The sequence below is a fragment of the Macrobrachium nipponense genome, chromosome 13 (assembly GCF_015104395.2).
Source record: "Macrobrachium nipponense isolate FS-2020 chromosome 13, ASM1510439v2, whole genome shotgun sequence".
Lineage (NCBI taxonomy): Eukaryota > Metazoa > Arthropoda > Malacostraca > Decapoda > Palaemonidae > Macrobrachium > Macrobrachium nipponense.
In genome coordinates this window covers 12,303,337-12,326,805 of record NC_087206.1, presented here as the reverse complement: position 1 = coordinate 12,326,805, position 23,469 = coordinate 12,303,337, and the positions used below count along the sequence as shown (strand labels likewise).

The 23,469-nt window shown below is 35.1% G+C and overlaps 1 protein-coding gene across 1 annotated transcript in view; it reads right to left on the bottom strand.

Moving 5' to 3' along the window:
- LOC135225242 (uncharacterized) overlaps positions 1-19,879 on the bottom strand; it is a 139,342-nt gene extending 119,463 nt beyond the window's left edge. Inside the window, exon 1 of the mRNA XM_064264573.1 lies at positions 19,374-19,879. The gene's annotated coding sequence lies outside the window, so the exon portion shown is untranslated. The remainder of the gene's footprint in view (positions 1-19,373) is intronic.
- Positions 19,880-23,469: the final 3,590 nt, after the last annotated feature.

The window sequence follows — 23,469 nt, the reverse complement described above, 5'->3', positions numbered from 1 at the left end:
CGACGGAGCAACAACAGGTATATAATCCCAACGAGAACCCATCGCCTTTCTAAACCTTTCTAAACAGCGGAGGAATATCTTCGAAGTCGCTAATTACGCTTAACTACGGAGTATTTACGCTTGTCATTGACTCCTTATACCCGGGCTAAACAAAAAATAAGTTCTTATATAAAAAAAAAAAAAAACCCTTAGATTGCCACCATTCTTCCACCCCCCCTCCATCCCAACAACCTCCCAACCCAAGAAATCTCTCGGGATGATTTCCGCTTCTATGACAACTTCTGTTTCTTTTGACTATATTTTCACGATCTTCAAGTTTTTTTTTGTTTTTTTTTTGGGGGGGGGGTCGCGCTTTAATATCAGTTTATTGCTTTCCATTCCGTTTGTTTGTGTGTGTGTGTGTGTGTGTGTGTGTTCTGCCAAAGGTTGACTTCTAGTTTCGCATTCGAGGAGCTGTGATTCTTTCAGTGTTTTATTTTTTATTTCTGTGTGTGTGTGTGTGATCATCGTCTTTCCCTTTGTTTACGGTTGAGTGTCATCCTCCGGTGTGACATGGTCATCTGTGGAGTTGCAGGAGACTGGTTTTTTCTTCTTTTAAAGACATTTTTTGCCACCCCCCTCCACAGACACACACACACACACACACACACATATATATATATATGTGTGTGTGTGTGTGTGTGTGTGTGTGTGTATTCATTTATGTGTGTGTTTGCTGTGCGATTACAGCATCACCGCTGACCTTCATCTGGTCGAAATTCTTGAACTGAAAAGTGCAACTTATATAGCACAGGTTTTTTTATACAACTCCCTCCGAACTCGAACTACGCATCAGATCCTGAAGCATGAGGGAGCAAATCGTGCATCTTTGTAACAACTGTGCGATCTGATTTCTTGAAATATGAGTCTTTTGTTCATCCCTTTTTTCGTAACGATACTTTTATTTATGCTATTATTAGTACCAGCTTACTTTTATTAACACTATTCTTAGTACAATTTTACTTTTATTAACACTATTATTAGTATCGCCACTTCTAACAGTACCGGTTCTCCTGCTAGTAACAGGAATGATGGTAGTGATAATGCTGAGTTTGAACTGACAAAAAGTCAAATGGTTCTAATAGTGAAGGTATTAATTTTTTTTTCAAGGTATTATAATATAGTAGATTCACATCAGCTGTGCATTTGATGTCTAGGCCAGTCCCTTACGACCCTCCTGATTGGCTGTTGATAAGCCAGTCACAGGGCTGGAAACTCCCAGTCTCTCTCGAGACTTTACATGGGTAGGATCTACCTTCCACCTCTCCTGAGGGATACGTCTTTCAAAAGTATCCCTCAGGAGAGGTTGTAATACATCTTGCATATATGAAATCTATCGAGAGACAGAGTTTCCAGACCTGTGATTGGCTTATCAACAGCCAATCAGGAACGGCCTAGACATCAAATGCACGGCTGATGTGAATCTACTATAGTAGTAATGTTGGTAATACCACAAAAAATGACACTAGTACCACCGCTAATCAGACCACTGCCAATAACAGAAATGATGAAATGTTGATACCAACGTTGAAGATAAATGATAACTGTTAAAATACATTGTAATTAAGATAAATTATAATGGTTATGATAAATGATAATTTTTAGGATGAATGATAATTGTTAAGATAAATGATAATTAAGATAAATCATTTTTTTAGATAAATGATATTGGTTATGATAAATTACAATTGTTAACATAAATGATAATTGTTAAGATAAACGATAACTGTTAAGGCAATAATCATGATTTGGCCCAGTAATAATAACAAATGGGTAACAATTCCACAGATTTCACACAAGTGTTCAGAGAAACCGGAATCGCCCAGAGGCATAATATGAGCCTGTTCATCTTACGGACGAGTCTCTCTCGAAGAAGTGAAAACGGAAGTGATAACCTGGCCTACTCCTCCTCCTCCCCCTCCTCGTTCTCTCCCTCCCCTTCCCCCTCTTCCTTGTTCTTACGTCCTCCCCCTTCTCTCCCTCCTCCCAGCACCTGGCGAAGGGAAACTACGCCTAACATCGTCTACTCCCCGTCCCCCCCCCCCTCCCATCTCTGCTCTCTCTCTCTCTCTAATAAAGTTCCGACCGCAAGATTTTCCATCCTACGCCCGCACGCGACCGCCCAAGATCTCTCCCTCTCTCTCTCTCTCTCTCTCTCTATCCCAAGTACCGCAAATGTAGCGAGCCAGGCGGTAGACCTCGGAGATACCTGTGGTTCTAGAGAGGTGCTTTACGAATTCCTCGGCCAATTAAAGGGGAGACCTCTCTAGCAGTTAAGATATGTACCTGATTATAGGTCTGTTTTTTTTTTTCTGGCACGTGCTGGCGTTTTCGTGATCGCCACGTTTTTACGTAGCGCAAGTGATTAAATATGTATGAATGAAGAGCGGAGGAATAAACGCTAATATGACGATAAATTTGTCGAAATAGGTAAGTATGATAAGCAAAAGGGCTTTCATGCGCAAAAGCAAAGAGGATTCTGATTTTAAGAGAGTTTCAACATTTCCTCAAGAAACATGTCCAACTCGACTACCCCACAGGGCGCCATTTTACTCTACCCTATAACAATGCATTTCCCAGTTTCCTTCTGTTACTTCTTTAGAATGAACACCATGTACTTGGAAGCTTGAATTTCAAGTCAGTGGCACATGTGGTGGGCTTGTTCCATATGAATAGGGTTTATCTTCTGACTAATAATAATAATAATAATAATAATCATCATCATCATCATCATAATAATAATAAGAAAGGGAGAAAATTGATAAGTATCAAGTGGAAATTGTACCCATAATCATAGGAACACTAGGCACGATTCCAAGATCCCTGTAAAGGAATCTGGAAAAACTAGAGGCTGAAGTAGCTCCAGGACCAATGCAAAAGAGTGTGCTCCTAGAAACAGCGCACATAGTAAGGAAAGTGATGGACTCCTAAGGAGGCAGGATGCAACCCTGGAACCCCACACTATAAATACACCCAGTCGAATTGGAGGACTGTGATAAAAAAATAAAAACAATAAATAAATAAATAATAATAATAATAATATAATAATAATAATAATAATTGAAAAGAAACCCACAAATTCAATTTGTAACTTGTTTACTTCTAAGTATTTACATTAAGTTTTTCTCCACACTCGAGTACTTTCAGGAGCCTTATGTTAAGATATACAATATTCAATTGAACACTTCAAATGACAGAAAGATGCGACAGAGTTGCTTAAGATCGTGAAGTAAATTTCAGCCACATTGCTTAAAAAACATAATATATTTTGCGCATGTATAAATCGCAGGCAACTTTCTAATAACAGCGAAGAGTTTTTCAAGTGCAAAATCACGGCGACATTGCAAAAATTACATATTTCTTGGCCTTGAATAATATAACCCAAGACAAAGTACAAATAGCTATCAAAAGTTTCGTTATGAATACTGACGGAAGGGTATAATAAGCGGTGCTGGCTCTAATGACTTTGTGGAAATCCCTCACAGGCCAAAAAAGTCCTTATTAATTATAATATTAACAGCAAAACATGAATTAAGAGATCTTGCATTTATTCGTGATTCATGTTGAGCAAATATCGCAAGTCTTGCTGTTGTCACTGTTTGTAATTTGCACTGCTAATTTAAAACAAATTCTGCTCAAGTTACTGATTGTACGTACTTCCGGTTGTGTTTCAACGAAGATAAACACATTTCTATCTCTAAAAGAAACAATAATTCCACGCCTGACTAAACACCCTTTCAATTAGGTAGCTCATTATAATTAGCGCAGTAATGAGTATGTGTGAAAGAGAGAGATATCTCACAGGACGTGACTAATTAAGTGTAATTTAAACGTTATGAGAAACTGCAGTTCAACTTACGACCCGTGTAACAGACATAGAAATTGAGACCATTAATATATATATATATATATATATATATATATATATATATATATATATATATAATTTATTTATATATATAATGTGTGTGTGTATACAGTATATATAAGAGTATATATATAAATATATATAAACTTAGAAACCCTTTAAAGCAAGCACTCATATTCATGACAATGGTCACCATATGCCTATATGAGGACACAATCATTGCCATCAGTCGCCGGCCAGCGACTCGCACGATAACTTTCCGTGAATGATAATGAGATTTCCATATTCATAAAAAAGAGTGACGGATCGTGATCACACTCACCATCACAGACAGACACACACACACACACACTTTCCTGACAAACTCTCTCACTTTCTCCCTTAAACTTAGCGAGTGTGAATAATTGCTCCTGTAATTTAAACGGCGGCAGCGGCGGCGGCGGTGGGGACTGTCGCAATATGGTCGGTAGCGTTTACCGCATCTCCGAGGCATTAAAGTCACATTTGTTTTGAGGGATCGTTCTCTGCCACGCTATCCTACCGTGTGTCTGGAATTCCTCAAGTCCATAGCTCTGTTTCTCTCTTTCCAAACAAATTCTTTCCTTTTCTCTCGTCTTCTGGTAGTAAATCTCTCTCTCTCTCTCTCTCTCTCTCTCTCTCTCTCTCTCTCTCTCTCTCTCTTTATATATATATATATATATATATATATATATATATATATATACATATATAAAGCTAGGGTAAATGCATTTAATACAGACATTTAATACAGTTTCTAACATGGTTTTTATACTTATGTCTCGATCTGTCAAACAGTTGACTGTCCAGCGAACCACGACATTAAGAACAGACTTGGTGTAAAATACGTTTAAATACCTGTGGATAAAAATAATAAATGAAAATCAAGCTATTTTTACATTTACGTGAACATAACAAACTTACTTTCGTTTTAAATAAAACTCGAAATCAACGCAAATAAACCCTTCAAAGAACGTAGGAGAAACCACCTCGGTAAAAATGAAATTTGAAACGTAAATCGAGTCAGTGGGAAAGTACGTAAGGCCGTAGAATGTAAATCACATAAATCCACAAACCGTGACAAATGACGACCACCCACCCTCATCTAACCTATGACGGTGGCAATGAAGGAAATGCACGCTGTTATTGAGTGTGCAAATAAAACGTGAGGTGTGCATGCGAGCACGCAAGCACACTTCTATGAAATCGGTTTCTAATCAGGTATATATAAGTATGAGAAGCGGGGAAGGGTGCATCGACATGTGAAGACAGAAAATGACGAGGAAAAATTGATATTCTGGAAAATAATAAAAGAAAATACGACACTGATCAACGAATAAGGGAGGACTGAAATCCAACAAAGAAGAAGAAGGAGAAGGAGAAGACGACGGAGGAGGAGGAAGAGGAAAGAAAAGAAGTAGAATAAGAGGAGGAGGAGGAAATAGATGAAGAAAATGCGAGACAGAAGCGATACGACAATCAACAGAGAAACATCAACAAATCAACTTTCCCTTCGGCGCCGGCATTTGGAAAACCACTAATGAGGGGAAGAGAGCGCCGAAGAAAAGCGAGAGAGAGAGAGAGAGAGAGAGAGAGCTCTTTTTAGGTTTTTTTAACGGATGCAGACTAAGCTTCCACACGTGAGAAGCAAATCAAACAATGGGTGTTTTGGACGGGAAAAGCGCTGACAAGCTCAGAGTCTTGTTTTCCCGCGTTGTATTTCGCTTATTTTTCAGAGATTTCCGCGGGAAACTGCCACTTTCGTTATTAGAAAGCAGGCGCTTAGGGTTGCTTCGCTCAGGGATGTCTTTGCTTTCCGAATGGCGTTTCAAAAGCATTATACGTTTTGTGATTATTTCATGCCAGTGAAATCACTGCTACAATAGATGAATCTATACACACACACATATATATATATAGATATAATATTAGATATATATATATTATATATATATGTATATGTATTATAATTATATTATCTATATATATATAATATTATCTATATATAATTATTATATTATATTATTATATTAATATATATATTATATATATATATATAATATTTATAGTATATATATTGATACTATACTAAATATTATATTATTATATTATATATATTAATATATATATTATTATATATTAACATATATTATTTTATATAATATATACGCATGTATGTGTGCACGCGTTTGTGTGTGTGTGTGTGAAAGTCAGATGTGTATATGCATGCATAGGACATGTTTGTTTAGTTGAATCTTTAACATGACAACTGACTTGACGAATTATAACATCCTCAGAATACCAAGTCCTTAGAATGCCAAGTCCTTAGAATGCCAAGTCACGCTGACCTCCGCCTGGGAAGGCCAGAGAAAACTAAGCATAAATCACATCTTGAAACTCCCATGACAAATCAAAACTTTTGAAGCCACGTATGTAAATTTGAATCAAAAGAATTTCAGAAACTTCTTTTGCCAAGTGTTTACATGACTTTGACGAGAGAATGTATAGTTGCGTCCCTGAACAATAGAATCTTGAAAACATTCTTGTATGGTAATGTTTAGTCTTAATTTTAGTGACATGCTTTAAAATATGCAATAAATTATTAGAGATATTTCAACTAGTTTGGACCAGTGACAAGTATTGAGATGTTTTCAAATCTGTAATTATTAGATATATTTAAAATAGTTTGAACCAGTAACAAGTGTTCCCGGATAAATAACCCAAGTATTGACGTCTAAAGCTATTAGTTATCAAAAATTAAATAATTCTTTCCTCTACATTAACAAATTCCATCTTCCCTCCGCTCAGTATCGAAATTCTCTATCCGAAGAAAAAAATATAAAATAAAAACATCAATAACAATAACTGCGACAAAATAATTTGCGGGTACTTTTATGACACGCTTATGTGCATGTTGAACTACGCCATAAAACTCAAGTGTTTTCCCCTTTGATTACTGTACAAACATAAAACAAATAAAAGGCACTGGACCGTCAATGGAAGATAAAGGAAGAAAAAAACACCGACAAGGAGAGGAAGAACACGGGAGAGTGGGAAGATTTCAGTGAAGTTTCGGACAATTTTTTTTTACGGACTTTGAGAGAAATTGCTCTACAGTGGTTTGCAGTCTGAGGAATGCTGAGTTTTCTTGACTTTTCCAAAATACTAAAATATACAAAAGCGGAAACCGATGACGATAATGTATAGAGGGAAATTCAATTCCTTTAGGCTAACCTTGAACATCTACAGATTATTGCAATATACTGCTATTAACGAAGATACACCACGTGAAAAAAATAAATACATCTAAAAATACTAAGGAGTACTGTACACTGAAACTGAAAACATTTACCAAGAAGACAGAATACAAAAAATAATCGAAAAGGGTAGAAAACATAAGTTGAAAACCTTACAGGATAAACGAGAACGCGGAAGGAAAATCGACGAAATTCCAAAATCATCGTAAATAAAAACCGACACCTTTTGGATGAGAGACACATCAAGAGTCATGTGATCTAAAGTATATTTCTCGTAAGAATGATGGATATTCCGCATACAATAATATAATGATGACATGTGATACGAAGGACAGAATATAGTTTATATTATTGTCGCAACGGTTGGAGGTTTTCCAGTTCCGTGTTACCTTTGGCACGGAGCACACGACTGGAGACAGGTAAACGCCCACTTACAGGTGGGTGTACAAAATAAGACGATCACTTACTAGGCCAATTATATATATATAAAAAATTAAGTAAAAAGTTGTGGAGACTGAAAGAACTGGCAAATTAACAACTTAAATGTTATAGAGAATACGGATAACCAACCGATATGAATTTTGATAAAGAAATAAAAAAAAACAAGATTATAACATAAAATTAAAAATAACTTTCGTAGAGAGTGGAAAACATCATAATATCGTTTGAAAAACAAAAATTTTGTTAAACAAAAGGTTTGAACAGGAACAAATGCAGACATGACGAGGGGTCAGGGAAAGGAGAAAACAGAACAAGGAGAATGGAAAATGAGAACAAATAAAAGAGCAAGGACAGGAAGCATGATTAATATAACCCGAGAAGTTCTAAAGCCAAACAAAACACATTGAAATGTATATGTGATATATATCCATATTCATACCTCAAACACAAACAAATAAATAAATAAAAAAAGTGTATGTGTGTTTTGCGTACACACGCGAGTGTAAATGAACGCTTAATTTCTGTGAACTTACACTAACACCCATCTGGTACCTCCCATATATATATAGCAAAACCAAATCACACATACATCCACGCACGCAACGAAGCTTACCATTGTCTGCACAACCAAGATATACTAAAATACTTTCCCAACGGTGGAACGTTCGGTCGATCCGAGTCCCGAGGTCCTCACAATGCTTTCTACTCCCTTTCACATTGTACGGCTTATCTAAGTCAACTACAGTCATCCACATTCTTTAAAAGTCCGCAACCGAAAAACAATTCTTGTTTCCCCAGAATGTTCCCATGTTTTTACATCAAATCAAATTAAAGATAAAAGATTTTTTTCTGCCGTTAAGCCTTTTCAAAAACACAGTAAAACATTGTTGGTTCTTTGAGATCAGTGGGTGAATCTGATAAAATTCAGCTTCAAACTTACTCTTTCATGATAGTAATTAGCGTCCTTCTCAAGACCAATTTCTAGAGGAAATAAAATAACATTAATAAAAATTAAAATTGAAATAATAAAAATATAATACAAATAATAATAATAATAATAAAATAAAAATAAAATACTAGAAATAAAAAATTATAAAAAGGAAAAGTAGTAAAAATAAAAAATAAAAAATAAAAATAAAAATATTAATAAAAATAAAAATAATGAAAATGAAAGTAAAAATAAAAATAAAAATTAATCCAAGTAATATTATTCTTGAGTTTCCTATACCTGGTTTTCCTTTCACTTAAAAAAATCTGAATGCATGATACGTTTGCTAGAATGGAAAAAAAAAATCACGAGAGCATGAAACCCAAAACCAAGCACGTGCGAGCAAACACATCTAATTTTACAACCTACCTGAGAATTAATCACACAGGTGAACGGGAATGAATTAAGTGCTATGGAGCACAAAAATGACCGTTATCATCACTAAGTATGGAGCTACTTTGCTAAGCTTTCCCTGGCTGGGAGCCCGGCGCACGCGCCGTTGCGACTGGAGGACTGAGATAACTGGGACCGTCAGTTAATGAACGAGTTAATTGACCTGTGGCTTGGCACGAGAAAAGTCATGCTACATACCAGATGAAATCGGGAACTGCTTTCTTCGCTTCATCATAACTCGGAATTCTCTTCTTTCGATTAAATCATCATCATCATCATCATCATCTTATTATTATTATTATTATTATTATATTATTATTATTATCATCATTTTTATTATTATTATTATTATTTATTATTATTAATTATTATTATTATTATTATTATTATTATTATTTTTATTATTATTATTATTATTGGAGAAACAAATCCACAGTTATGTAAAAGTACATATATATTTAAATTTAAAAACAGCAAGGCTAGCTTTCGGGAATCTGTTCGGTCCCCCTTACCAATCCAGATTGATAAGGGAAACCGAACAGATTCCCGAAAGCTAGCCTTGCTGTTTTTAAATTTAAATATATATGTACATTTACATAACTGTCGATTTGTTACTCCATTTGAAGACTCGTGCTACTATGAGAATTTTTTTTTATTATTATTACTAATATTATTATTATTTGTTTAAGCAGCCATTTCCAACCAAGTCCAATCGGCTGTTCAATCTTCATATGAGACAGGATAAGTTCAATTAAATCATATCACACGGGAATATTTCAGTGATGCTGATCTGATATATATTCAGCCTCGTAAAACTACAAATACTTATAGGATTCAAGGGAAACATTCCCCTTTCATTATCAACAAGAAGCCATGCAGGTAATAAATCACAAGGTGCTTGTATTTTTACTTGCTCCAATGATCTCGCTCTTACGTTCAAGATCTATATTGCACGGGCCAAGAAATGTGACAACCAAGGTCAACCAGTTGCCGAAATTATCACCTTCCTAACTTAAGCTAATTCGGAGATCCTAGTAGTAACAAGTATTCCCTTATACCTGGACAGACACAACGTATTCCTATTTTCTTCTTAGTTGAGGAAATTCAGAAAATATTAAAAGTAGATTCCGGACTTCAGAAAATATTAAAAGTAGATTCCGGACTTCAGAAAATGTAACCGAAGATACAATTAAATTAACTTCGTTAATTAGGAAATCATAACTCGTTTTAATTATACTTCTAATTATATCTTACTCTGAATTTGGGATTGATTATCGTTTACTTAGTTCATATAAATCGCGAAGAATCGACAAATTCAAGGAGAGTTACGGAAGTAAAAGTTTACTGGAAGGGGAATATTTATACACGGCAAAATAACAAAATTTCCAAATCGACAAAGTGATTTTAAAAGCATCCTTAAACACCGCACCGAAAGTAGGTCGACAGACAAACCGAATCCGGAAGACCGGAGAATTCAGACGGACATCATAACAAGACTATACTATATGATTCTAGACCCCGTGGATTCGGCGAGGAGGAATGAAAAGAAAGCTCAGACAACTCTTATAAAACTATCGGCGTCGACCAATAGCCCGAGGCGAACCTCTGGTAGCACCAAACTTCCGTCCTTTCGACCCATTCGTCCGTCCTTCACCACTCGTCGAACTTGCTGAGCTAGATTTGCCAAGCGATCACGCAGTATACTTTCATAAAAGGAAAGTTAAAAAAAAAAAGAAAAAAAAAACTGCGTCCGTTCCTCCGGCGAGTGGGCCAGAGAGACATCTAGTGACCGGAGAATGAATTAGATGATGGCCTGTGTCTGGTACCGGCGCGTCGTTCTCGTAAGTGGAAAAGAAGAATTATGGTAAAACGAGTTGGATTAGTGAGTCAAGAGCTGGAAAAAGACTGGAATTCCCTGGAGGGGTTATAAAAGTTTTCTGCTGCGGGAATGATTAATAGAAGAGACATGATGAGTTCATACGATGGAGGGAAATTCAAGAAAAGCTTCGTGTGTTGAATAAAAGATCTTATGAGAAAAAGCGACAATGTGTATCGTACAATATATACGGTATATATATATATATATATATATATATATATATATATATATATATATATATATATATATATTATATATATATATATTAATATGAGTTATATTTATTTTATATAATATATATATTTATATATATTAGAGAGAGAGAGGAGAGAGGGAGAGAGAGACGAGAGAGAGAGAGAGAAGAGGCCGAGAGGATTTGTTTTTTTTTTTGAGAGAGGAGAAGAGAGAGTCATTACCCGATTCCAAAAAATTATATAATATTTTAATCAACAAAGATAAGGTACGTTCATAATACGTCAGCTTTCGCAACTTCATTTTAGCTGAAACTCGGTCATTCAATATTTCGCTATAAAACATGTCCAAATTATTACCCGAACCAAAGAATTTATGTAATGCATTTAACCAACAAAAATAAGGCACACTCATAATTTGTCAACTTTCATGTGATTATTAAGCCGAAACTTTGTCATTCAACATTTCTCTGTAAAATATATCTTATATATTGCGTAAACAAACGAATTTAATATTTAATCAACAAATATAAAGCACTTTTATTCTCTCCAGAATTGAGAATTCAATCCCGAGAACCCTCACTAACAAACAATCCCCCCTACCCCCCAAAAAAAACAAATGATCTTTTTCGTAATAACTCCTCCGGTAATTTTTCTCATTTTCACACAAACATGAAAACGCGGCGTGACCACAATCAGACGTTTCTGCGAGAGAGAAAACAATGGAAACGACGACAGAAATATGTAACTATGACGAACAATGACTCGGGGGAGGAGGAGAAGGTCCCGAACACGCGCTGTATATCGACTTCCGTCGTATTTTTGTTCAGACGTTGCCAGCAGACTGTCGTGTGCCGGAGTCTTCGGCGTCATCTCCCATTGTCTTGCACACACCAGAAAAAAGGAAAAAAAAATCGTGAAAAATGTCAAAAGTTAGTTAAGTTGCAAAGCGATTTCTAGGATATGCATTCCCACCCCCGGCCCCCACCCCCCCCCCTAACCCCCTTCTCTCTCTCTCCTCTCTCCTCTCTCCTCTCTCTCGTCTCTCTCTCTCTCTCTCTCTCTCTCTCTCAGAGTTCAGCCTTGGCATTTCGAAAAATATTACGGAAAAAAACTGTTTTTATTGATACAATTCATCTTGCAATATACATTTTTCTTGGAGCTCTTAAAACCAACGCACTAAAACAGAGCAGCGTTCTCATACTTACGGTTTCTTAACATTGTTTTGGTTAGATGTGGTACGACTTAGCTGAAAATTTTCTTGTAGGAGTGTTCCTGGCTGGATCCCCTTCACGCACGAATGTGATGACGTTCGTGAAAATCTTGCAAAAAGTTTTAAATGTTAATGATGAATGATATATCATTTTCCAAAACGTTGAAAACGTTAATAATGAATATTTTTTCTGTTCCAAAACGTTAATGATGAATGTTTTTCAGTTCGAAAACGTTAAAAACGTTAATGATAAATAATTTATCCTATTGCAAACCATCTAAAATGTTAATGATGAATGCTTTTTCATATTCCAAAACGTTAAAAACGCTAATAACCAATGGCTTCTCATATTGCAAAAAAAAAAAACATAATAATAATAATAATTTTGCGATGTTTCTCCTATTCATGTGTATTTTTCAGGCCTTTTGGAAAGAATTACACGCTGAATATATTATATATGTAAAAAAACGAGCAGACCCAACACTGACGTCAGTCTTGGAACCATTGCATAACGAACAGAGCTTTGATTACTCTGACCCCTTCCACCGGAAGTGGCCCGGTGACCCCCTATTACATCATACGTCGTGCGCGCTTGGTATGATTGCATTTCGTGAGATTATGCTCTGCAGTCTTTTTTTCTATTATTATTGCAAATATCGAAAGTGCATTTGCTCATCTGGACTTCTATATTTTGTGTGTGTATGCATGAGTTTAGTTCGACTTTGTTTAATGATTATATTTTTTTATTAATAAAATTGTCATTACGTGTGTGTGTGTGTGTGTGTACGCATGGGTATTTTTGTTTGTATGGTGCTTTTACGTTGCATGGAACCAGTGGTTATTCAGCAACGGGACCAACGGCTTTACGTGACTTCCGAACCACGTCGAGAGTGAACTTCTATCACCAGAAATACACATCTCTCACTCCTCAATGGAATGGCCGAGAATCGAACCCGCGACCACCGAGGTGGGACGCCAACACCATACCAACCACGCCATTGAGGCGCTACGCATGGGTGTGACAATAGTTTGGAGAGAGAGAGAGAGAGAGAGAGAGAGAGAGAGAGAGAGAGAGAGAGAGAGAGAGAATTAATTAGTTTTCGTTGGCCCGGATTTTACTTATGTACATTAAGCCAGATGCATAAACCCTAAAAATTCACAAAATATAGCACAAAACAATCAAAACCTTACCCTTTCTTATAACAAATTCGTCTTAATATCAAAGAACGATTAAGCAACCATAACTTAAATGGACCAAGAAAAGACTAAATTTTATCCCTACCTACTATAGTACTTATACAGAGTTCAGCGGTGTACCCACTGGTCAACAGATTCCACCAAATGCATGACATTGCACATAGCATTTGAATCATCTCCCATCAATCTTTCAAGAATCTCAAGTAAAGCACTGACTTACTGAGAAATCTACTCTATCATACCAAGGATTAACGACGAAATAACCTTCAATTAAAACATGTAACAAGTCTCTTTAAAATCTATTCGATCATACGTATTATAAAAGATTTTCGAACAATGCAAAAGCTTTAAGTATATACTAACCAAATTTACGAATTCGTTAAGCTGCAAAAAAAAAAAAAATTGAAAATATTTCTGCATAAATGATGGTTCAGACTGTTAGATATGGCAAATAATGGATATTCCTTTGCACAATTTTTAAATACCAGTGGTATTAAAAGGCTTACACTTAAAATTTTTAAAACTTATGGGATGGCAGAGGGCTAATACTTGACAGACTCGGATCGAAATTTTGTGACAAGTGGTAATAACAGTGCTTGCTATTAATAATAATAATAATAATAATAATAATAATAATAATAATAATAATAATAATAACACTGACACAAACAGCGTCAAAAGCAAATTCTTCAAAACGTTTTGTTACCAAAAAAAACGGCCCATTAATTGCACTAGCACTTAATGCAAAAACACTAATTTCTGGAAAACTTAGAAGCCATTAACTTTAAAATCAAAATCTTTCGATTCAAACTCAGTGCGATTAAACTATTTAGAAGAAAACGACACACAACAGTGAAATCCACTTCTTGTAAATGCAGCTCCTGTCTTCGCTAGAGGGTACGTTGTAATATCTCCAGCATGGGAGACCTGCTTAATATTGTCTAGGTACTGAGAGTACAAGCTGAATTAAGGTCAAACCTTACCTCCGTAAACTACCAATAAGACAAGGATTTACATTCCTTTTGCTCTACTATTTGGCTTTGAAATTCACTAACCACTTCCCATTCTTTCTTCTTTATTTTCACATTTTCTACCTTATTAACTAAGGCTCCCTTGTAAATTTTTCACAAAAATGTGTCCTAAAGAATACATATTCACAAACACACGCACGCACATACATACATATATTATATATATATATATATATATATATATATATATATATATATATATATATATATATATATATATATATATATATATAGATATATATATATATATATATATATATATATATATATATATATATAGTATATATACGTATATATATATATACCTACATGTATAACACGGATTTTTTTCCATACACTTATTTGTCTGTGATAAATGACTAACGCGATCCACTGAAACCAGCTGTGATACTTCCCCAATTCTATCAATGGCAAGCTAACTAATGCTATTCACATCCACAAAGCCAATTTCCCAGATGAGTGCAAAGGTGCGAGTACTTACAAGGAGAAATGGACCGCTCAGAATAATGGATGGAGTTCACCAATCACCATCAATAACGCTATGGGGAACAATTCTTCACCAGGAAACCATAATAGAGAGAGAGAGAGAGAGAGAGAGAGAGAGAGAGAGAGAGAGAGAGAGAGAGAGAGAATTTAAAATTCAAAGAGAAGTGAATATTATGGAATAGCTTTTGCTTTTGTCTTGTTTAAGTACGGCATCAACAACGGAATATTTTGGCCCACAACAATCATTCTTGAGTTCCGTCCATTAAATTACTACAATACACTTATAATTAGTACTAATTACATCCCCATCCACTTTCATTACATACGCATCATAACTAGGTACAGTAACACTAACAGCTTGGAAGCATGTAATATTAAAATAAAATATGATTCCGTAGATGAATAAAAATGAACACATACTTAATAACAAGGTCTAGTAGTAAGATAATAATGATGAAAATAGTGAAAATTTGTCCAATATAATCTTGGTTTATATTCGAGAGAAATAATAGCAATGATTATAAGTCAAAAGCTTCAAGAGGCACAAAAAATACAAATATATATATACATATGTTCATATTCCGTGTTCACTTTCTCCCAGTAAACAATTCTAATCTTTGCCTCTGAAAAATTTCAGTGGAAATATTTATCTAAGAAACGTGGAGTATTACAAAATACAGCATAGTCATGGTCTAGCTAATAAACAAACAAACCACGTGGTACTTAAGAAACCATAAAGACGTGGATGTGTTGAAAAAAGGCATATTTGTTCTTGGATTGTGAGATCTCGAATACTTCAAACACCTGTATCTGTTATTTGTTGAGTTCCGATTTCCATTAAAAAAAATTAATGTCGCTCTCATAAATAATACGTGCAGAGTATGAAAAGATATGAAGGATTAACTGGTGACTTAACAAGAGGATTCAATGTTTTCCAATCAGCTAATCCAATCCCTTATGAGATCACTACTTGGCAAAATGAATTGAAATCTCTCACCCTGATTTTTTGCAGCATCCTGAATGATATTCTCACGGGATTTTCTGAATATCTGTTTTTACTAAGTGATAACTTATTAATCATCTCAAAGAATACCTCCTTTGTTTAAAAAAAACACACGTTCTTGTTAATAATAATAATAATAATAATAATAATAATAATAATAATAATAATAATAATAATAATAATAATAATAATAATAATAATAATAATAATAATGTTCTAAAGGGTCCACAATAATACAAAGTGTAAAAAGTCCGTGTATAATTTTGAAGACTTTACAGATAGCTATCTGTAAAGTCTTCAAAATTATACACGGACTTTTTACACTTTGTATTATTGTGGACCCTTTAGAACATTATATATACTCTCGTGATAGAGAGTTATTCCCTAATAATAATAATAATAATAATAATAATAATAATAATAATAATAATAATAATAATAATAATAATAATAATCTCACAAAAACCGCGGTAACGCAAGTAAAGCACATAAAAAACGAACCATTTAGAAAGGCTTCCTACTTCTGTGAAAGCTTATTCATTATTATTCATGGCTTTACGCAGTGATCTTCACTCACTTTCCCAAATTTGGGCCAACAGCTGAACAACGTTCTCCCTTAGAGGTTTCGTTGGCAAATATATCCTATAACTACAGTGCTGTGTGTATTACATATATATATATATATATATATATATATATATATATATATATATATATATATATGTATGTATATATATATATATATATATAATATATATTGTATATACATATATATATATATATATATATATATATAATATATATATATATATATATATATATATATATATATGCAAAAAGTATACATGAGTAATAATGAAAAAAATTTACAAGCATGCGCTTGTAATCCTAGACAATATAAATAAATATATATATATATATATATATATATATATATATATATATATATATATATATATTATATATATATATATATATATATATATATATATATATATATATATATATATATATATCGTATTTGTATACACAGGCAGTGTGAATTGTATATTTCACTTATAAATTTGTACATTTTTTGTTTACTTCAGTTTCTTATGCTAAATACGTAAGCACAGATTATATGATTGCATGCGATCCAACTAAATAAACCCGGACCCATTACAGGAGCAAAATGTTAAAATAAGTGATTAGACGCAGCGTAGGAGTCAGTGAGAGATTCTTCATGAATTTACTTCTGCTTACAAGCGTTCACAGACGAAGTACAAATGATGGAAAATTAAAGTCGCTTCTACCTCCTCCATCAATCATGTCCCACTCCTCCTTCCTTCCACTCTGCTGGAGATCTCTCCGTCCATTGTCGACAAAACGACTCTACTGCAATTCCGTGTGGGAATCAAGCACTCGAGTAGCAAGATTCTTATGAAATCTTCCTCTCTCACAACTCTTACCTGGGACTGCATTGTTTTTTGGCATTTTCGTTCGTCGGAAGTGTCGTAATCATGTTTCTTGTTTGATTTTTATGACAATAATCTTTTATTGTTTTCGTTTTTATTGCTGTCTAATTCATGTTTTCACTCCCATTCTTTCTCCTTAATATTTCACTGAATAATTCTCCATTTTTTAAGGTGGACAGAGAACCATGATATCCAAATTATTTATATTACTAGTAAAAACCCTTCATTATATTACACTCACATTGCTAATTCTAACTTACCCTAAGAATATCATGACAGGTGCAAAAAAAACGCATTTTCTAGGAATCATTCACTGAAATAAAGTAATATATGTCTATTTGTTTCGAGGTTTCTACACCTTTATTCATTTATAACTTTACTAGAAAATTACACTAACTTATGAACATTACGTCCTAAAAAAGAAACAATTATAATTATTACTTCCCATCTCATGTGCAACTCTCAGAACAGAAGTCAACCAACAATGTCTGATTATTTTCAGATGTCAATTACACTGAGAAGTCAATCTTTTTGTGATTCCACTTCTTGCAGATATTATCTTCATTATCTGGTCTCTATTGTTGAGGTATTACCATCATTCACGATGTTTACTAACTTATCATATACACACTTGTTTTGTGTAATATTACAATTACTAAAAGGTCCTCATTCAAAGTGGATGGTATCTAGCCGAGTTATTTATTTAAAAAGTTACAAGCTTTCAAGGACAAATAGTCCTCGTTATAAAGCATCCGTGAAAATGAGGACTGTTTGTCCTTGAAAGGACGTAAATTTTCAAATAAATAACTCGCTAGATACCATCCAGTTTGAATGAGGTCCGTGAACTCATAATCAGCCTGCATTACTCAGAAGAACGTTTTGAGTGAGTCATACAATAGAGAACGACATCGGCTTATATACAGAACGCAATTTATCATTATAATTTGGTACGAGTAATTGCCATAATATTCTGGGAGCTTGCCAATAATGTGACTGAATGCCAAAGGCACAATGCTCTTGAAATTTTTCGCCTAAAATAATGAAACAATTCGCGTCAACTGAAATTAAAATAAATGAGAGAACAACGAGTGAAAATCGTTAACTGCTCGCAACAAAAAATCGAGGCTATCATAGTTTACCTTAACATCAGTTAAGTTATGAGTCTAGACAAGAAACGGGAGGGGATGTCTAGTGAGCCTAAAACTACCACCAGTTTATGTGACGTATATATAGGCTAAACACCCCTCTCTTCTTTATAAAAAGTAAAATACTCAAACCTGAAACATACTTTAGCAGATTGGTGCCACCGGCGATAAGTCATCACGTGCGCAATGATTTTCAACGAAATAAGCAGGTGCATATTAACCCCACTCAGGAAGGAAGTTCTTTATCTACCGTGAGCTGCATAGCCTGGAGTAAACACCGCTAACACGAGGTGAACAATAACCATTCTTCAGAAGCTCTCTCTCGTCATCATAATAAACGCGAATAGATAGATCCCACGGGCTAAAACTCAAAACACCAAACTCACATAACATCCGTGATACACACGAAAGCCTCTGTGATTCTGAGAATAGCCTCATCCTGCTCACAGATTTCACCAAGTGGATTGTACCCACCCACAATCCATATTACCAACGTTATTTCTGTTCAACAGTTTCACTTTCCTAACCTGTTCCATGCTCTCTCTCTCTCTCTGTCACACACATACACATACACGCACACTCTCTATATCTCTCCGTCTTTCTCACTCTCTATCTCGCACTTTTCTCGGTCCAAATTCCAAAACATCTCTCAAGCTCCCCTTACTCATTGACCCACCGATAAGTATAGTCCTTTGTGATTGCAATGCAATACGCACATTGCGCTAAACAACTTCGCGTATGTCAATGAATATTTAATATATTCAACTTACCTTGAACAACTATAGTATGCAAATAAATGCAGAAAGAATCCCACGATGAGGCCAGGGATTATAGGCCTCCCATAAGGCCACACTTACGCTGGAGTCGTCTAGTCGTAATCAACAGTTAATAGTCACTATTCGTAGTTCGTTAACGATAGTTAATCCGTTTTATCGTGAAGGTACTAATCAGGATGAATCGCTAAAAGATATCACTCATTCGTCAAGATATTTCATATCCTAGGGTTAGGTTCGTCACACTTTTTTCCAATCGCAGTCTTAATTAAGCGGCTTTCATCTCCGAGTGAAAATACCAGATATAACTCAAAAGTATTAAACTCGTTAGACGTAGAAAATAGTTAAATACTCAGTGACTTCTTTTTTTTTTAATTATGGACAAAGTGTGTCAGTCGTGTCTTCGAGTGAGTCAGCCGCATCCACACCAGGATCGGGAACAGAGAGGGAGAGTAACGTGTGCCTTCCACGGTAGTCAGGCACCAACTGCGGCGCTCTGTCACTCGTTACCTTCACCGACAGACGTTTTCCATGAAACCTGACCGGGAGAATGCGTTTATTGGCGTTTCCCTCGTACACACTGGAATTCTTTATTTAATTTTCCCGGGTTTTATAGACTTTACTGAAGGTGGAGACCGGTGGACCCTGGGTCATTTGCCTAAAAAGGCCCTGATGGTCTCTAGACAGTCTAGAGCTACGCGAATTGTTTTGAACTCGGTGTCAATGAAAGTTAGCTGGGGTTAATGAATCTCTCTTTCCCGCCATTTTTTCTAACTTCGGCGTTAGCGAACTTTTAGGTTTCTCATAGGCCTAACGTACAGATACCAAGACGTTATGCTGTTTTTTCTTGCTCACTCTCTCGAACTTATTAAGAGAAACACTTTCCGAGTTTCAAGGGCGGCTTTCTAACCACGATTCAAACCGAATACCGAGAACAGGTTTCCTGACGCAGCTTCAAAAGTACCAGACTCAGTTTAGCATTGGTCCCCAGCCTACGGTGTGCGCGCTTTCCCTATTTTTTTTTATTTTTTTCTTCTTCTTTTTATGCAAGGCTTTTGCTTTGTCGATACACTACGTATAGTAGTGACGAGCGGAGAATGTCTCATAATAAGTAAATAATGAATAATAGTATTTATGTTTGGAGAGGTTTCTGTTAGGTGCAATTTCATATTCAACTTTACTGCAGTGAATTAGCTACTTTCAGTTGATCTGGTTTGATTTTATAAAAAAAAATAATTAAACTGATTAAACCAAGAACTTCATTTTTCTAAAAGAAAATAGGCCCCAAAAAAATACTGTTCTAGGAATTTCTCACAAAAAAAAATTAGAAGGAGCAACTGTTTGAAAAACAAGCGCACACTCATTTCGCAATGAAAGGCTGTAAAAAAAATGCAAGGAACTTTAGCATAGTAACTGCGCATAACGCATTTCCTTTATTAATATTGTCGGTCAGTTTCTTCACAGTCATAAAATAATCGCTTTGGTTAAGTAACATAATGATGATACATTCTCCACTCGGGGCGTGCCTTCAAGTACAGCACTGTAATCTTTCAAATGAAGGAAATGCTCTACTTACTGGAATTCTAAAACATCTGGACCATAGGAAAATAGTAAGCTTTAGAAAATAGTATGTTTGTGCAAAAAAAAGAATGAATACGAGCTATACGATAGCCACTTGAGTATTCAAGGACAAAAGTAGTTTCGAGAACCTCTCTCTCTCTCTCTCTTTCCCCCCTATCTGTCGAATGAACTCATGGTTATATCAAGTTCATACTGATCTACAGTAGCAAACACGAACAGGAAGTGACTACTCTTCCTTAGCTTTTTATAGTATTCCTAGCTTTGTGGATGAGCTAAATTAAATATTTATTACCCTACTCTTTGTGGGAACATCTAAAATCTGTTGGTAGATTAATTTATTGCTAAAATCTCGGAACCTTACCCATTTTTGCCACAATACTATTATCTGGCACACCAGCAAGTAAGGGGTAGCATAATTCTCTGTGGTGACTGGGGTACTCTGAATACATCAGGATTTTCTAGATCTATGTTAGGGAATCATGCTTACTTCTTGTTGTAAGAGTAATAAGCTGAAAACTGGCCAGCGAAGGCTCTTCCTAATAGTAGTGAAGGCTTTCCTCACCAACACTCACACTACATAGTTCAGATTCAAAGGCTCTACCACCACACATGCAACCAAAAAGGCTCAGGCTACATAATTCAGACTTGAAGGCTCGACCACCACATTGGAACCAGCAAAGATCGATCAGACTACGTAGTTCAGACCCAAGGGCGTTACTACCACACATGCAACTACCTTGGCCCAGTCTACAAAGTTCAGACTTAAAGGCTCAACCATCACACATGCAACCACCAAGGCCCAGACACGTATGTAGTTTAGACTCAAAGGCTCTAGTTGCATAGACTGCGTAGTTCAGAACAGACTTAGGTTACAAAGATCAGACTTAAAGGCTCTATGTACACCCATGTAACCACCAAGGCTCAGAATACATAGCGCAGGCTCAAAGGCTCTAATACCACATACAGTACCATCAAGGCTCAGGCTACGTAATTCAAACGTTACCACCACACTTGCAGTTTCTGAGCAGCATCCTAACTTCTATTGCCATCTTGGTTTGGAAACATAAAGTCTGTCATGTTTCCTATGCTACGAGTTTGACCAATAATTGTGGAAGTGATGTTTGGGATATAGTAACAGAGCTGTCTGTAAGGATTATCTTTTTTTGTACAAAGAGAAAATTATTAAGAACAGGTTTTCATTCTTAAACGCCAAATGGGGATTCATGTCAAAACGTGGTATTTGGCAAAGCATATTATTATTATTATTATCTTATTATTATTATTATTATTATTATTATTATTATTATTATTATTATTATTATTATTGAAGCCACGCTTACCATACTTCCTCTTCTCTTATTTTTTTTCGAAAGAATTTTTATACTACGGAATTAGACACTTACCAGTCGCAACAACTGGAAAGCCACACACATATATATAATTACTGCTTGAAGCATTTCACAGAAAGAAAACAAAAGCTCCTCATGAAGGTGACGAAATCCTTCAGTCACCAATTCCCTCTAACTTTCGAAAGCGGAAGTTCTTACTGGAGTCAATAACCTTTAGTGTTGTAACGCTAATTATATCATTCGACGAATAAGTATCGATTAGGAATTGCTCAGAAATGAACAGGTGGTGTTAAACTCTACGGAGTTTAGGCGCCCCTTTTCAGAATCTCTCTCTCTCTCTCTCTCTCCTTTAAATGTCATCGTTTTGACTGTACGTACTCTATTAAATATAACAGAACTGGAATAATCAATTAATAAAAGTACCAAATGTTTTACCATACTATAGAATTTCAAGTTGACGCCTTCATTTTGGTAAATGAACAGTATTTAAAAGATAAATACTCCATCATCAGAAAAAGGGAAAAGAGGAGTTTCGTATTCAAATAACTATGGCGATTTCAGTTAAGTCAGATATTAATCGTAGAGATATGCATACTTAAATATTAACACTAGACTCAATGGATGGACTTTTCAGTTTCCCAGAATTTTAAAGTTCTTGCTTGTATGGTAATCCGTTTTTCCTTTCTAAGCCTATATTCCGTATTTATTTATATTCTTATGTGTTTTTCAATCTGAATATCAAAATCCGCATACAATAACATACGTTACTTTGATAAAAAAAAATTAAATAAATAAATAAAAAGCCTCAGCTCTCATAAATTACCTCGATAAAAATCCACAGCCGATATCATTAAAACTAAATTGCTATTGGCCGCTGATGACGCTCGGCACCTGCAATAGGTTATTGTGATATCGGCTGTGGATATTTATCTCCAGCTATTAATTTTTTCTTTTTTTTTTTTTTTTTACATCTCAGCCTCTTGGAAAAAAATCTCGCAATTCTCCTAAAATGTCCTTCCACAATTCTAGTTCTCTGATAAGAAAACTTTTCTGTCCGCCCTCAGATCTTCAAAACTACTGAGGCTAGATGGCTGCAAATTGGTATGTTGATCATCCACCCTCCAATCATCAAACATACCAAATTGCAGCCCTATATCCTCAGT